Genomic DNA, 15,935 nt, shown 5'->3' with positions numbered 1-15,935 from the left:
TTGTGAGTTTGTGTTTGAAGTGATGAGGTTATATTTATTTTTGGTGTTTTCCTTCCCTTAATCTTTGATGTCATAATTAAGTGTTTGCTAACCTATTCTGATAGAGAGCTGCAATTTTTCTGATTTTGTCTACCTATTTCTCTCCCTGCTCAAAGCTTTGTATCCCCTTTCTCTCTCTCTTTTTTTTTTTTAGGCATGAGGACCTTCTTGAGCACTTCTTGTAGTGGGGGTCTTGTGGCAATGAACTCCCTTAGCTTTTGTTTATCTTGGATAGTTATTATTTCTCCATCATATCTGAAGGATATTTTTGCTGGATAGAGTATTCTTGCCTGAAAGTTTTTGTCTTCCATAATTTTGAATATATCATTCCACTCTCTCCCAGTTTGTAAAGTTTCTGTCAAGAAATTGGGTGAGAGCCTGATAGGAATGCCTTTGTACATTATTATTATTATTTTTTGTCTTGCTGCCCTTAATATTTTTTATCATTGACTTTTCCCAGCTTTACTACTATATGCCTTGGAGAGGGTCTTTTCATATTGATGTATTTAGGAGATCTACTGATTTCATTCACTTGTATTTCCAGCTCCTTCCCCAGGTTTGGGAAGTTCTTCAGCTAATATTTGTTTGAACAAGCTCTCTGTTCCTTTTTCCCTCTCTTCTCCCTCTGGAATATCTATAATCCTTATGTGGCATTTCCTAATTGAGTTGGATATTTCTTGGAGAATTTCTTCATTTCTTTTTAGTCTTAGTTCTCTTTCCTCCTCCGTCTGGAGCACTTCTGCATTCCTATCCTAAACAATGCTAATTCTTTCCTCCATATTTTCAACCCTGTTCTTGTAAGATTCCAGATCCTTCTTTATGTCCTACATTGTGGTTTTCATCTCCAACATTTCTGATTCATTTTTCTTTATAGTTTCAATCTCTTTTGTGAAGAAGTTCTTGATTTCATTTAATTGTCTATCTGTATTTTCTTGTAATTCATTGAGTTTTTTTAATAATAGCTATTTTGAATTCTCAGTTGTTTAGGTTATAAATTTCTGTGCCTTCAGGATTGATTTCTGAGTGTTTGTCATTTTCCTTCTGGTCTGGAGATTTAATATATTTTTGCATACTGCTTGAGGGTATGGGCTTATTTTTCCTTATTCTGAAAATATCTGGTTGCAGCTTCCACTTACCACCACTAGGGTGGAGGTCAAGAGCTATGTATTCTTAGCATGCTGTGATTGCAGGTGCTCTGGCCGACTGGCTGTGCTGGTGCTCGAGGTCGGGGGAGGGGCTCTTTCTTTCGCCTTCTCCATCCTGGGGGCTTCTTGTTCTTCCCTCACTATCTGCTCTCCTGGGGTGCTAGCCTGATGAAGACACCCCCACAACAGTTCAGTCACCTCCGTATGGTAACTTCCCACAGGCTGTGAGAGCACTTGGAGAGTGACGGTTTTCCCGTGGAGGGCCACCCCTCCCTCATCTCTCTCAGAGAGCCTCATGGTCCCAGTCCCAGATTGCTGTCACTGGGGAAAGAGAGGAGTTCTCTTTACCTCCTGCCACTTCCTCCAGGGGTAACAGCACCTCCACCTTCAGATGTAAGGCTGCGTGGGTCTCTCAGAGGTCTTTTGTGTCGTGTGAATGTCCTCTGTTGGTATATGAATGTCCTTTTTGTTGTATCTTGGAGGGTAAGCTCACTCTGCCATGATGCTGACATCACTCTTCTTTGCTATCTTTTAATAAATTTTTATAATTTTCTCCATGGAAGTCTTGTACATCTTTTATAAGTTTTATTTTTAAATATCTTATTGTTTTTATTCCTGCTATGATTGGGGTCTTTTTTATTACAGTTTTAACTTGGTTATTACCAATACTAGGAATTAAATTAATGCATGTGTGTTGCCTCACATCAGCAACCTTGCTGAACTCTTACTAGTTCTAGTAGTACATTAGGCTCTCCTGAATTTTCTATGTATTAATCAAAACACAGAAGTACAGTGTGGTAGTTTAAAAACGTACCCACAAATTCTTTGATACACCTCCCTTTCAGAAGTGGAGTTTAAATCCCCTCCCCTTGAGTATGGGCTTACTAATTCACTTCTAACAAATAGAATATGGTAGAAGTGACTTCCAAGATAGGTCATAAAAGATACTACAGCCTCCTCCTTGCTCTCTCATGAATCACTTACTCTGAAGGAAGCCAGCTGCCATGTCATGTAGACACCCAAGTAGTACTACAGAGAGGCCCATGTCATGAGTAACTGAGGCCTCTTGCCAGCGGCCAACAAGGAACTGAAGCTTTCTGCCAATGTGAGTGAGCTGTCTTGGAAAAGATCTTCCAGACCCAGTCAAGCCTCCAGATGACTGCAGCCCTGGCTGAAATCTTGACGCAAAGACTCAGAGCTAGAACCACCCCGCTAAGTCACTTTCAAATTCCTGACCCACAGACACTGATATAATGAATCATTTTTATTTTAAACTTCTTAGTTTTCAAATTTACTGGCATAGAGTTATCATTATATACTTTCATGAATAAAAAATAAATCCCTGCTACATCTGTAGTATTTCTTGTTTTGTTTCTGATGTTGTTTATTTGTGCTTTTTCTTGTTTTTTCATTCCTTGATCATTACTGGTAGAACCAGTTCTGTTGTTTTACTGCTTCTGGTTTCTCTTTTGTTATTTTCTGTTGTTCCATTTCTTTTTTCTACTTTAAATTTCATATGTGGCTCTTTTTTTACCTTCTTGATTTATATCTTTAACTTACATTTATTAAAAGGTAAGATTAAAAGTATTTAAAGCTATAAATTTACATTGAATTACTAAGTTAAATGGACCCCACTGGTTTTCATATATTTTACATTGTTGTTTAATTTAAATATTGTATAATTTAAGTGATGTCCTCCCTAACCTATTTATTATATAGAAATGCATTTTAAACACCCAAATATGGTACAGTCATGTGTTGCTTAACAAAGGGGATACATTCTGAGAAATGCATTTGTTAGGTGATTTTCTTGCTGTGCAAACATCATAGAGTGTACTTACACAAACCTAGATGGTATAGCCTGCTACAAACCTGGGTTATATGGTACTAATCTTACAGGACCACCGTCATATACGTGGTCCGTCATCGACTGAAACGTCATTATGTGGCACATGACTGTATTTAAAAAACTTTTTGTTGTTAATTTGTAATTTACTTGCATTGTAGTAAAAGAAAATGGTCTCTGGAACAAGGATTTGTTAAAATTCACAAACTTTCTTTTGGTGTCTTTTAACATGCCATGTGTACCTGAAAAGAATGTATAAACTATGAGTTGAAACCAAGATTCTAATCTATATGTATAAATGCATTTGATCAACCTTGTTAACTTTGTTGTGGAAATGTTCCATATCCTTCTAAATTTTTGCCATCTGATATATTGGTTTCCAAAATAGTGTTAAAATCTTTCACCATGATAGCAGATTTATCAATTGTCTTTATAATTTCATCAAATTTTTTGTTACATTTTGTGACCATGCTTAGGTACATGCAGTTCATAATTGCTCTGTCTTAGAGAATTTTTCCTTTTATTAGTGTACTTCTTTATTCCTACTAATGTTTCTTGCCTCAACATTTGACATTAACGATACTATTACACTAGCTGCTTTTTTCTTTTTCTTTTTGTGGTGAGGAAGATTGGCCCTGAGCTCACATTTGTTACCAATCTTCCTCTTTTTGCTGAGGAAGATTGGCCCTGAGCTAACATCTCTGCCAATCTTCCTATTTTGTATGTGGGATGCCGCCACAGCATGGCTTGATGAGTGGTGCATAGGTCTGCGCCTGGGACCCAAACCTGCAAACTCCGGGCCACCGAAGCAAAGTGCGCAAACTTAACCACTACGCCACCAGGCCAGCTCCTATACTAGCTTTTTATGGTTATAATTTGGGGAGATATTTTTCTATTTAAATCTTTCTGTATAATTTAAGTGTGTGTCTTGTAAACAGCAGGAAACTAGATTGCTTTCTAATGGTTTTGAAGATGTTTTTTTCATAAGTGAATTTAATCAACTTACATTTTATGTGAATTTCTGACCTACTTGGACTCATTTCCACCATCTTATTTTGTTTTCTGTTTATCATCTTTTTTGCTTCTTTCCTACCATCTCTTGCATTATTACTTTTTTCCCTGTATTCTCCTCATTCCTCTGTATTGACTCAGAAACTATTGATTATATTTCTTTTCTTTAACTGGTTATTTAAAAACTTTTAACATAGACACTAATAATTTTTCTCAGAGTTAAAATTATCCAGAAATTTTATTCTGAACACAATAACCACAGCATGCTACCACAGAACATTCCATTTCATGATTGTTGTCTGGAGTTTTAGCTCTACCTTTAAAAAATACCAAAAGAACCTTCTAAAACTCTAAAAAAAAAATGGTGAACTAAACTTATTAACATTTTACCAATCGGATCACTCTTTTTAAAAAAATCCCATGCCTCCCCTCTAGATTCACTCTTCTGGCTGAAGTTCATCCTTTAGTTCTTTGGGTGAGGATCTGTGAGTAGTAAACTATTTCAGTCTTTGTAAATTTGAAAATGGCTTTATTTTTACTTTACTCCTGAATAACAGTTCAGGTGATTATAAGGCTGTAGTTGCCTTTTCCTTCAGCACTTTGAAGCTATCGCTCCACTGTTTCCTGGCATCTATTATTGCTAGGAGATGTCTGCTTCAGTCTAATTGTTGTTCTTGTGTAAAGAACATCTTTTTCTTTTTCTTTGGTTTAAAGTTTTTCACTTTATCTTTAATGTCCTACAGTTTCACTGAGGTCTATTTAGGAGGATTTATTTATCCTGCTTGGAATTCAGAGTGCATTTGTAATCGGCATAATAGTCAACATGCAAAACACAGCCAAAAGATGCGGCAGGGGCAGAGAGAGATTTAAAGGAAAGAAGCAGTGTCATTTGGATATTGGAAAAACTGACTGATATTAAGACTAAAACTGCCACCAAAGTTAAAACGTCTAGACAAACTGTTCCAACAATGTCACACTCAGGACATTTTTTTAAAATTAAACTTAAGCTACAGGAAAAAAAGACACCATAATGCAATAAGAGAAAATATAGGCTATTTGGCTAGTTTTAATATACTTAGTTTAAAATACAGCAGAGTATCTAGTCTCATAAAGACCCCACGTGGAAAAGGTAGCTATATAAACCATTTGTGTTCTTGCATTTGTTTCTGACTGACTTGGTACATTCCCTAAATAATAATGTGTACATATCTTTTAACTTATTGTAATTTATTAAAAAGTACCACTTACTGGATAGCTTATTGAATACATAAAAATATCAGCATTTCTTTGGCATATGTGTGTTTACGGCTACATGAAAGAGAGCTAGGGACAAAAAAAATCTGTCCATTCTTTAATCCAATGGGTGTATGTCTACTGTTTATTGAACAGTGTTTTGGTCTTAGAATTGTTTTGTTTCTCTAATAAATACTGGCAAGTCAGACATTAAATTATTTAAGATTTCTATACACTGGCTTAGAGGAAGTGCCAACAATCCTAGTGAACAAAGACAAGCTTCAGAAAAACTGAACAGCACTAAAAAAAAGACCAAGTTTCCACTTCTGGGTATTGTCAAAATTAGTAAGAGGGGATTCTTGTTTAAAGTGAAGTCAAGTGGCCAGAAGGGAGAGCTCCAATGCATTACAATTCCAGATCAATTACATGAAAAATAGTCAATTATAGAGCCCAACAGAAAGAAGTCAACAGGAAAGAAACATCAATTACAGGAAGAAACGTACATCGCATCTCAAACAGAAATTGATTACCCCAGGAATTCAGCCAATGAGAATCCATCACCACCCTGAACTTTTGCTTTTCTCCAAAACAAACCTTTCCAATTTCCTCCTTTTTCTCTATAAAATAACGTTCCTCTCTCGTTTGTTGGATTTGCCTAAGGTCCACCACAGCACGCACATCCCAAATTGCAATTCTTGAGCTATTCCCAAATAAATTTGTGTTGCTGGTAAAATAACTGGCTGTTTTATTTTAAGGTCAATAGTATATATCCACAGGAAATGAAATCACTATCTTGAAGAGATATCTGCATGTTCATTGCAGCATTATTCACAATAGCCAAGATAAGGAAACAACCTAAGTGTTTGCTGACAGATACATAATAAAGAAAATGTGGTGTATATATATACAATGGAATATCATTCAGCCATTAAAAAAAGAGAAATCCTGCCATTTGCAACATGGATGAACCTAGAGGACATTATGCTAAGTGAAATAAGCCAGACCCAGAAAGACAAATACTGTACAATCTCACTTACATGTGAAATTTTAAAAAGTCTAACTCATAGAACCAGAGAGCAGAATGGTGGTTGTCAAGGACTGAGAAGTGGGGGAAATGGGAAGACGTTGGTCAAAGTGTACAAACTTTCAGTTACAAGAAGAATAAGTTCTGAAGATCAAATATACAGCATGGTGATTATAGTTAACAATACTGTATTGTATACTTGAAATTTGCTGAGTAGATCTTAAGTGTTCTCACCACACATAGACACACAAAAATGGATGTGTTAATTAACCTGATTGTGGTAATCATTTCACAATGTATAAGAATACTAAATCATCACATTGTACACCTTAAAAAATCATGTTGTACAATCTAAATATATATAATTATTATTTGTCAATAATACCTCAATAAAGTTGGGAAAAAAAAGAAAAACGAATAAGCATCTATTTAATTTGGAAATTAGCTGTTCCTTCATCACTGATTTTATTCTTATACATAAAGTTTAAGTTAAGTTGATCATTCTTATGTCTGTTTATTGGTTTGGAAAAAAGGATTTTATTATAAAGGTATTACCATAAACTTAAGTTCTAATAATACTGAAAATTATTTTAAATAGGTAAATCTTTTACAAACACCAGAACAGAGTCCTCTATGGAATGTCTACACAAAATCCAATTCTCTAATTATTTTCCTTATAAGAAATCTAGCAAAAGTCTTTAGTAGAATGGTACTGAGCAAATTTGGTATGACAAATTCAATAGTATAGTGACAATCTCAAAAGTTCTTTCATTTTTAAAGGATGAATAACAAAGAAAATCAAAATGGAGTCAATGAAAAAGTTCTGTACCAGAAGAGAAGAGGTTCATTAGCTCTACATGGAGAAAAGCACATTATTGAAAACTATTTACAATAAGAAATAGAAAACTCCAGAAAAAATTGTGCTCTTAAAAATATACAAAAAAATTAAGTCAGAGTCAGAAAAAAATAGTATTAGAAGAAGACTGGGATAAAAAGGACTATAGTTAAATACAAACATAAAAGAAATTTAAAATCCAAATTATAAGCAGTAAGGAACAGAACAAATATCACTGAAAATCAAATCAGTGATGGAAAGGTCTAACTTAAGAAGCTATGCAGGGGCCGGCCGGTGGCAGAAGCGGTTAAGTGCGCGTGCTCCACTGCAGCGGCCAGGGGTTCGCCAGTTGGGATCCTGGGCGTGCACCGACCCACCGCTTGTCAAGCATGCTGTGGCGGCGTCCCATATAAAGTGGAGGAAGACGGGCACGGAGGGCCCGTCTTCCTCAGCAAAAAAACGAGGAGGACTGGCAGATGTTAGCTCAGGGCCGATCTTCCTCACAAGAAAAAAAGATAATAAATAAAATAAATAAATAAATAATATATATATTAAAAAAAAAAAGCAGCTATGCAAAAGAAAATAAAAAAGTTAAAAAGGATATGTGAGATGATTATGAGAACTAGAGAGCAGAGCCAAGTCATGAAAAATTCCCAGAGAAAAAAACAAGAACAAAACAAAGGCACAAACTTATACTTTCCTCAGCTGAAAAATAGATTTCAACCTGTAGATTGAACGACCTGTCATCGTCCAGATAAAATTAATGGATTAAAAAAAATCAGTAGATATAACTCTAAACTTGAAAATATTTTATTTAATCACTTCAAATGTTTACAATGTAACAGATGGCTGTATTTGCTATGGAAAAAGTACATGACAAGAACGCAGAAAGGGCTTATATCCACAGTCAAGGTGGTATAAAATCTGGTATATACTGTAGACTCTGAGACTATTTCGCTCTTGGAGTTGGGCATTAACTTGCTGAGGGCAGAAACAAGAACCTAAACTCATGTCTTCAGATAAAAATTGCACTCTTTAGTACATTTTACTACCTTTTTAAACGATGCTGCCTTATTTAACCCATATTATTTACTTTCAAGGAAGTATTAGTCTTAACATTTTATAAATAACAATAGATAAGTGTGGTTTTATTTTGTTTCTTACAAAATTAATTCTTATAATAGAAATGATGTACACCAGCACTGTCTTTAATACTACTGAGATAGCATACTTCAAAATAAGTCCCGGTTCTCAATTTCTGTGTGCATGTCTTTTGTTTTTAAATGCACAGTTTGTAGCACCTCTAAGTTAATTTTTCAGCCTAAGGTAAGAACAAAGACAAGGACAAAGGTAAGGACAAAGGAACACACTCCACACCCAAGCACTTTCATGAGCCCTGAAAGGTATTATGCAAAAAGGACAAGCTTCACTGTGTATTGGTATTCAAGGTTAATAATACTTTATTATTATCAGTAGTAGTAGTATAGTTATTTTATTTCCACCAGTCATTGATAAAATAATCCAAGTCTGGTTGCTAAGTAGCTGAAGCTGGAAATAAAATTATTTACTGTGGAAATGACTACAGCATTTTCAAATAATTTATGTATGAAAAAATTACGGCTAATTTCCTCTAAAGAGTTGTCCATACCTGCAGACTCCAATTCCTCTCCTCCTATTCTCTCTTTAAACCACACCAATCAGCTTTTTCTTCCCCACTATTCTCCCTGCGTGGTCACCAACAACCTTCACATTGCTAAATCTAATGGTCATTTCACACTCCTCATCTTACTTGACTTGGCAAATCAGCAGGAGGAGACACAGTTGATCACCTTCTTCTACTTGAAACACTCTCTTCACTAGACTTCCAGCAGGCCACACTCCTGCCTTCAAATGCTCTTCCTCCTCAGCTTCCTTTGTGCCTCTTCATCTCTCCAACCTCTGAACGTGGAAAGTCCCCGTGCTCAACTCTCATTTCTTTAGACTAGATCTCATACAATCTCACGGCTTTAAATACTACTTGCTAACGACTCCCAAATTTCTATTTTGAGTCAGGACCTTTCCCTTGAACTCCAGCCTCATACAACCCCACGTGAACAGGCATCTTAAACCTGACATGTCTAAAACTAAACTCTTGATTCCTGTTCCACCCACCACCCCGTCTTTCTCCACTTTCAAGTCTTCCCCATCTCAGTAAACAGCAACTCCATCCTCCCAATAGCTCAGGCCAAAGGCCTTGGGGTCATGCTTCTCTTTTGCACACTCACACTCCACATCCAATCCATCAGCAAACCCGTCAGCTATATCTAGAATATGACCGCTTCTCACCACTTGACTGCTACCACCTGGTCTAAGCCCCCATTATCTCTCCCTTGGATTACTGAACCAATCTCCTAACGCATCTCCCTGCTTCCATCCTTGTACCTACAGTCGATTCTGAAACACAGCAGCCAGAGCAATCCTTTAAAAATGTTAAGTCAGATCCCCTAATTCCTCTGCTCAAAACCCTTGAACCATCTCCCTCCTCACTCAGAGAAGAAGCCAAAGTCTGTACCAGGACCAGTAAGTTCTGGAACAACAGCCCCATCTCTCCCTCTACCCCTCCCCCCCTTACTCTGCTCAAACTCACTGGCCTCCTTGCTGGTCCTCCACTAAGCCTGGCAGTTTCTGGGCTTTTGCACTTGCCTGGTGTTCGCCTAGATAGCTGCGTGGCTGTCCCGCACTCCTTCAGGCTTCACTCAAGAGTCTTCTCCATGACACTGCTCCTTCCCTCATGCTCCCTAGCCCCCTTCACTACTCTATTTTTCTTCTTAGCAACTGTTACCATCTGACTGGATATATTTTACTTTAATTTTTAAAAATTATTTTGTTTTTTGTCTTCACCCCCACCATCCTCTAGTGGAATGTTAGCTCCATGAGGACAAGATTTTGCGTTGTATTGTTCACTCCTGCATGCCCAGAGCGTAGAACAGTGCCCGGCCGTGGAAGGCACTCAATATACATTTGCTGTATGGACGCTGAATATGCAAACTCTTAAATCCTGATAAGGCTAAGAGATTTGGGACACTATAATATCCAACTTCTTTCCACAATGAGAAAAATTTCTCTTCTGACACTGACAGGAACTGTGAAAATTCTTTATCTTCCATAGTAAGTAACAATTTGCTCTAATACGCCAAATTTCTCTTTATTCCTCTTTACTTCATCTCTCTGCAATGGTTTTCTTACATCCTGTAAAACATTAACCATCATGGAAAAATCTTTCATTTCTGCACTACTGTCAAAATATCGCAAAGGCCAAGTGAACTCACTAAAAATGGTATCGAAACACAAATAATGAAGGAAAGTAATGAAGCTTGTTAACAACCAAATAAACCCCTATTTCAAATGAAACTGTATGGGAGTGGTGAGGGCCCTAGTCCAAGCTTAACTTTATCATCACTATAATCCTTCATGAGCAAACGTTTTTCTCATTAAACTCCTTTTAAACTAAAAAGGAGTTGGTATAGGACTCTTGCATACAGCCATGAAAATTAAGCCCGAGAGAAATGAGTTGAGACTACAAATCAAGTTAATATCAACAACAAAATCTTATAGAACATGTCCGGATAAGTAACAGAAGCAGGGACACTGAAACAAAGAAGAGGAGGCTCAGACCCCAGCTCACTCTTTGCTAGCTGTCTGACCCTGGACTAGTTAATTGAGACTCTCTGTGCCTCAGTTTCCTTACCTGTAAAATGGAAATGGTACCTCACAGGGTTGATGCAAGGATTAACCACAGTCACTAGGTGTGTAAAGCACTCAGCACAATGTCTGATGTGTAGTAGGCACTGAAGAGGGCTATTACTGTAACATAATTCCTACACCACCGATATTATAGCTTTTTAAACTAGGAGCTCCTTGATACCACCGCTGTTTTTTAAAGAATGATAGCTGTTACTATTCAATGGTTTATTTTTTACCTCATTATATTCAGTAGCCAATTCTGAACACTGTGGAATATTTTAAGAATACGTCTTTTTCCCGAGGCCGAGAACTGCGTTGCAACATCTGAGGAGTAAACACTGGCACGGCCATGCTGGGCCGTGCACTCACATCTCAACAGCCGCTGCGTACGCGTCACCTGCGGGTCCTGAGAAGGGGCCACGTCCTGTCTGCGCTAACACGGCGACAGCACGCGGCCGGGCTGCGGCTCGGCCCTCCGACCTCCCGATTTCCCGCGAGCGCGCCCCCCACCCCAGGCCCGCCGGCCGCGGCCGGCCAAGCCAGGCTGGCAGCCCTCGGCGGACCACCGCAGCCTTCCCCGCAGGCACAAACAAGAAGCCCCGCTGGCCTTTCCCGAGCCCCGGAGCAGCACGGTCCCGCGAGGAAGCCACCCCGGACCCGCGAAGACCCGTCCGGCTCCCTCCGGCCGCCGCGCCGGTGCGGGGAGCCCGGCGGCCTCGCCCCTCAGGCCCCGGGCCCGGGCCTCCGGTGCTTCAGGGCCTGCAGGGGAGGTGTCAGCGGCTTCCGCCCTGGGGCTGGCCACGGGCCCGTCCCAGCTACCTTCGACTCGGCCGAGCAACGGCGACAGCAGCACCTTCCCGCAGGAGGCGGCGGCGGAGCAGCGGCGGGCGGAGGTGAGGGGCGGGCCGCGGAGACAAGCGGAGCCCCAGCTGGGCCAGAGCGGCCTCACGCCTCGGCGGCAGGCGCGCCCCCTGGAGGCGGGCGGCCCACACGGCGGCTGCGCCGGCTCTGAATCCGAAACTCACGAGTCTGCTCTGAATCAGGGAGATTCAAAACTGCAGCATGGGGAGAGGGGGAAAACGACCTAAAAGAGGTTTCTCCCATCTGAGTCCAGGAGCATTTTGCACCTTTCACGTCCTTTTCTAAATATACATCACTCCCCATCAGCTAAATGAAGGCTTCCAAGGCAAGGACAGTGTTATTAAGTGCTATAGGCATCAATTAATAGTTGCTGGCCGCTAGGTAAGTCTTCCATATAACCCAAATTGATATATTAGTAATCGCAACTAATGACTGACTGCTCTAATTCTAAAATATGACCTTGAGTTTTATTTTTTCAAAAATGATTTCGACATTTACATCCCACTTTTTTTTTTTTAGGGTTCCCAGACTAAATGCAACATGTGTACAGCCAAAACTAAAAAATATAGTGGGTGGTGGGAAGTTCATTTACTGGAAACATTTTTTTTTAGTTTACCAATCCCGTTCCTACAGCCAAGAAGACTTCCGCTGCACAGTGATCATCCTTCTTCTGAATTCTAGTATACTCACCCGACAAAGCCACCCTCTAGGATGTCTCATATCCATCCATTCAAGGGCTATTATTCAGTCTAACAGTTTGTTCTTGGAAATGTCATGTAAATGTTTAGGATTATTGTCAAATTTGAGAAAACCTCCATCAAATTTCTTTCATATAAGAATTCAAGGGGCCGGCCCCGTGGTGCAGCGGTTAAGTGCCCGGGCTCCGCTGCTGGTGGCCAGGGTTCAGATCCCAGGCGAGCACTGAGGCACCGCTGAGGCGGCGTCCCATATAAAAGTAGAGGAAGATAGGCACGGATGTTAGCTCAGGGCCAGTCTTCCTCGGCAAAAAGAGAAGGATTGGCATGGATGTTAGCTCAGGGCTGATGTTCCTCACAAAAAAAAAAAAAAAAAAGAATTACAAGATTTCAGGGCATTTGACATTTTCATGTGCAGTGGCTAATCACAAATATTAAATATTCTTTGAATTGATTAACCAATTTGTCACGGATGTCCTCCTTGTGGTTGAGTTTATATTTTCATTGTTGCACGTAAATTGTGTAAAATCGGCAAAGAATTTGAACCTTTTCCCAGTGTCTTCATAGCTTACTCCTCTTCATTAATTGGTTTATCAAACAATCTGAGAGCCTATTCAAATGTATCGCTCTGTCTTCATGAATTAATGCTTTTGTTTGATCTGAAAAAATGTAGGGACTGTACAGACAGCTTTTTTCTCTAAGATTAAAACTGCATGCTACCATATTCTGTGACCCCTTCATGTCCCCACACCTGGGAAATTTTGCACCATGGGCATTAGCAGTGTTGATGGAAGCCATTCCCACACTCCAGCAATAACTTAACACTGCATGGAAATGACCATGAGCCACAGGAACATATCCCGCTAAATGCACACCAGAGTATCTCCAACTGCATTTCTGCTTAGCCAGAGCCCAAAAATGTCTGCAGCCATTCCACATTACTCAACCACAGGAGAAGAGAGCCTTGGGAAGTTCGAGTGCAAAGAGCAGACTTAATCAATTGCAGTGAAAATATTTTAATTTTGCAAGCTTTACAGAAACATTTGACCATGTGAACGGACTTCCAGAGTCCCTTCTAGGGTCTTGGAAGGGGCCTGTCCAAGGGGAGGCTGTATTAGTTCCCTATTGTCACCATAACAGATTACCACAAACTTAATGATTTAAAACAATGCTAATTAATTCTCTTAACAGTTCAGGAGGTCAGAAGTCCAAAATCAGTTCCACTGGGCTAAAATCAAAGTGTAGGCAGTGCTGCATTCCTTTGAGGAGGCTCTAGGGACAATCTGTTTCTTTGCCTTCACCTTCTAGAGGCTACCCACATTCCTTGGCTCACGGCCCCTTCCTCCATCTTCAAAACCAGCAGTGTAGCATCTTTCCTTCTCTCTGACCTCTGCTTCCATCTTTGCATCTTCTCTAACTTTGGCCTTCCTGTCTCCTTATAAGGACCTTGGATTTCATTGGGTGCACCTGGATAATCCAGAATAATCTCTCCATCTCAAGGTCTCTGACTTAGTCACATCTGCAAAGTCCTTTTTACCATGCAAAGTAACATAGTCACAGGTTCTGGAGATAAGGACATGGACATCTTCAAGAGAATGTTATTCAGCCCACCACAAGGGCCCTGAAGCTTAAACTCTGTTCCCTTCTGGTAAATCTGCCTCCTCTTCCTCATTACCAAAATCTACTTGGTCCTGAGTTCCGATTGTGAGAGTTCCAACGGGGAGGAATGTGTGTAATTACGACTGAGATAAGTGTTACGAAGGAAACGAGGAGAGATGCTGTATGAGGGCAAACAATATGGAACCCAATTTAGATGGAAGGGCCGCAACACCTTTGAATAAGAGATACTTAATCTGAGACGCAGAGGATGAGAAGTTAATTATGCGGTGAACAGGGAAGTGTTCCAGACAGGGGGGACAGTATGTGTGGCCTGGGCATGGGATGTCAGAAGGTCACCAGTGAAGTTATATCCGTACCACTGAATCCTAGCACTACCACAATGAATGGCTCATGGTAGGTGCTTAAGAACATTAGTTTAGTAGTTCTCAACCCTGGCAGCACATTACAATCACCGCTGGAGCTGAAAAATACCAACACCCAGGCCCTAGCCAAGACCAAGTCAGAACTGTTTGGAAGTAGGACCCACCATCTATATTTTTAAAAGTTGCTCAGGGAATTCTAATGTGCAGCCAGGGTTGAGAATCACTGTATTAGAGACAACTAAATGAGTGAATGAATGAATGGATTACAGAAAACATTTGCTTGGGGTAGGATTTTGTTTTAGGAGGTTTTCTTCTGTTTAAGGAAAAGAGTTTTGGCTTTATTGATTATATATTCAGTCTTAGAACATGCAGAAACGACTTTCAAAACCATAACTGAAATGCTCATCAGAAGAGACTCAAAGTGATCTAGCAACCATACCTGTGTAACCAGTTGTCTCTGTAGAAAAGATGTGTTGGAATGGGGAGGCGTTTAGAAAACACACCCTACCTACAAAGGAGGAGGCATTTCTTCTTGTTTTTGAGCGCTACTTACCTTCCAGAAGGCATTTTGGTTTTCTGTAGTACTAATGAATGACCATCAGAGGGAGACATGCTCCTGGAAAGCGTTGGTTCCACAGGCTTCCCATCTCTCACACCCGACTGGCCAGAATCAGGTGTTTTAACAACACTGCAGGTTCTCAAGATATACCCATTGAATGAGTAAGTCACAGGGTCTGAGACAAGTAGCATGTATTTATCTACACCAGGGTTAGATTAATCTCAGTTCCCCAACAATTTAAACATTTAAACAGCCAGAAAAAAATGAAGTGTGTATGTGTGTGCCAGACATTGTATTTGTAAAACTATTTGAGGAAAAATTTTGAAGCCTAGGAGGAGGTTTTCCTCCAGCAACCAGCACAACTAGAAATTAAATATTCAAGCAAAACTTTCAGAAAGGGCTCTCTCTCCCTTTGTTAATTGCAAAGTAAACGTCTTAGATGTCCTTGAATATCTGGAGTTACTAAGATAACAGCTGGACCCCTGGAAAGAAGAAAAGAGCTTGGCTCCTTGCTGTAACATTTGTTTTTCTTTGCACTTACCCACACATGCCAGAATCACACAGATTTTCACACAGATATTAGAAGAAATAGTGTATGTGACAGGAACGTATATTGTGCCTAGCCCGGATTAACCCTCCCTTCCAAAAGTTAAGTAACTGATCATTAGTAAAGGAATACATTTTGCAAAGCTTTAAGCAAATGCATTGCTTTGCAAAGGCTTTTTCAGTCAGGGAAGCAGAACTACTGTGTTACAGGATAACAGATTTATTATAGGCATTCCACCTCACACAACTGTGGGAGGAGTCCAGGAAGTGAAAGTTTGGAAGAGGGTGTTGGAGGATCAGATGAAAAGTCACAAACTAGTCTGCCTGAAGATTCTGGGAAGGCAAGCGTGGCTTGGGCCTCACTCCTCACTAAGGAGGAGCTCATGGAGAGGTCTATGCAAGCTGATGCCTCCGTGTAGCTACTGCTTCTGTGAGT

General features: G+C 39.8%; 1 protein-coding gene across 1 annotated transcript in view; it reads right to left on the bottom strand.

Annotated features, from left to right (window-relative positions):
- The window catches only part of ANKRD46 (ankyrin repeat domain 46), a 42,290-nt gene extending 30,516 nt beyond the window's left edge, over positions 1–11,774 (bottom strand). Inside the window, exon 1 of the mRNA XM_087447579.1 lies at positions 11,676–11,774. The gene's annotated coding sequence lies outside the window, so the exon portion shown is untranslated. The remainder of the gene's footprint in view (positions 1–11,675) is intronic.
- Between the last annotated feature and the right edge of the window lie 4,161 nt (positions 11,775–15,935).

Source organism: Ceratotherium simum, chromosome 23, assembly GCF_057802395.1.
Source record: "Ceratotherium simum simum isolate JZ-2026a chromosome 23, ASM5780239v1, whole genome shotgun sequence".
In the NCBI taxonomy this organism is placed as follows: Eukaryota; Metazoa; Chordata; class Mammalia; order Perissodactyla; family Rhinocerotidae; genus Ceratotherium; species Ceratotherium simum.
The sequence above is the reverse complement of the archived record's forward strand: the minus strand, read 5'-3'. Positions and strand labels throughout refer to the sequence as shown.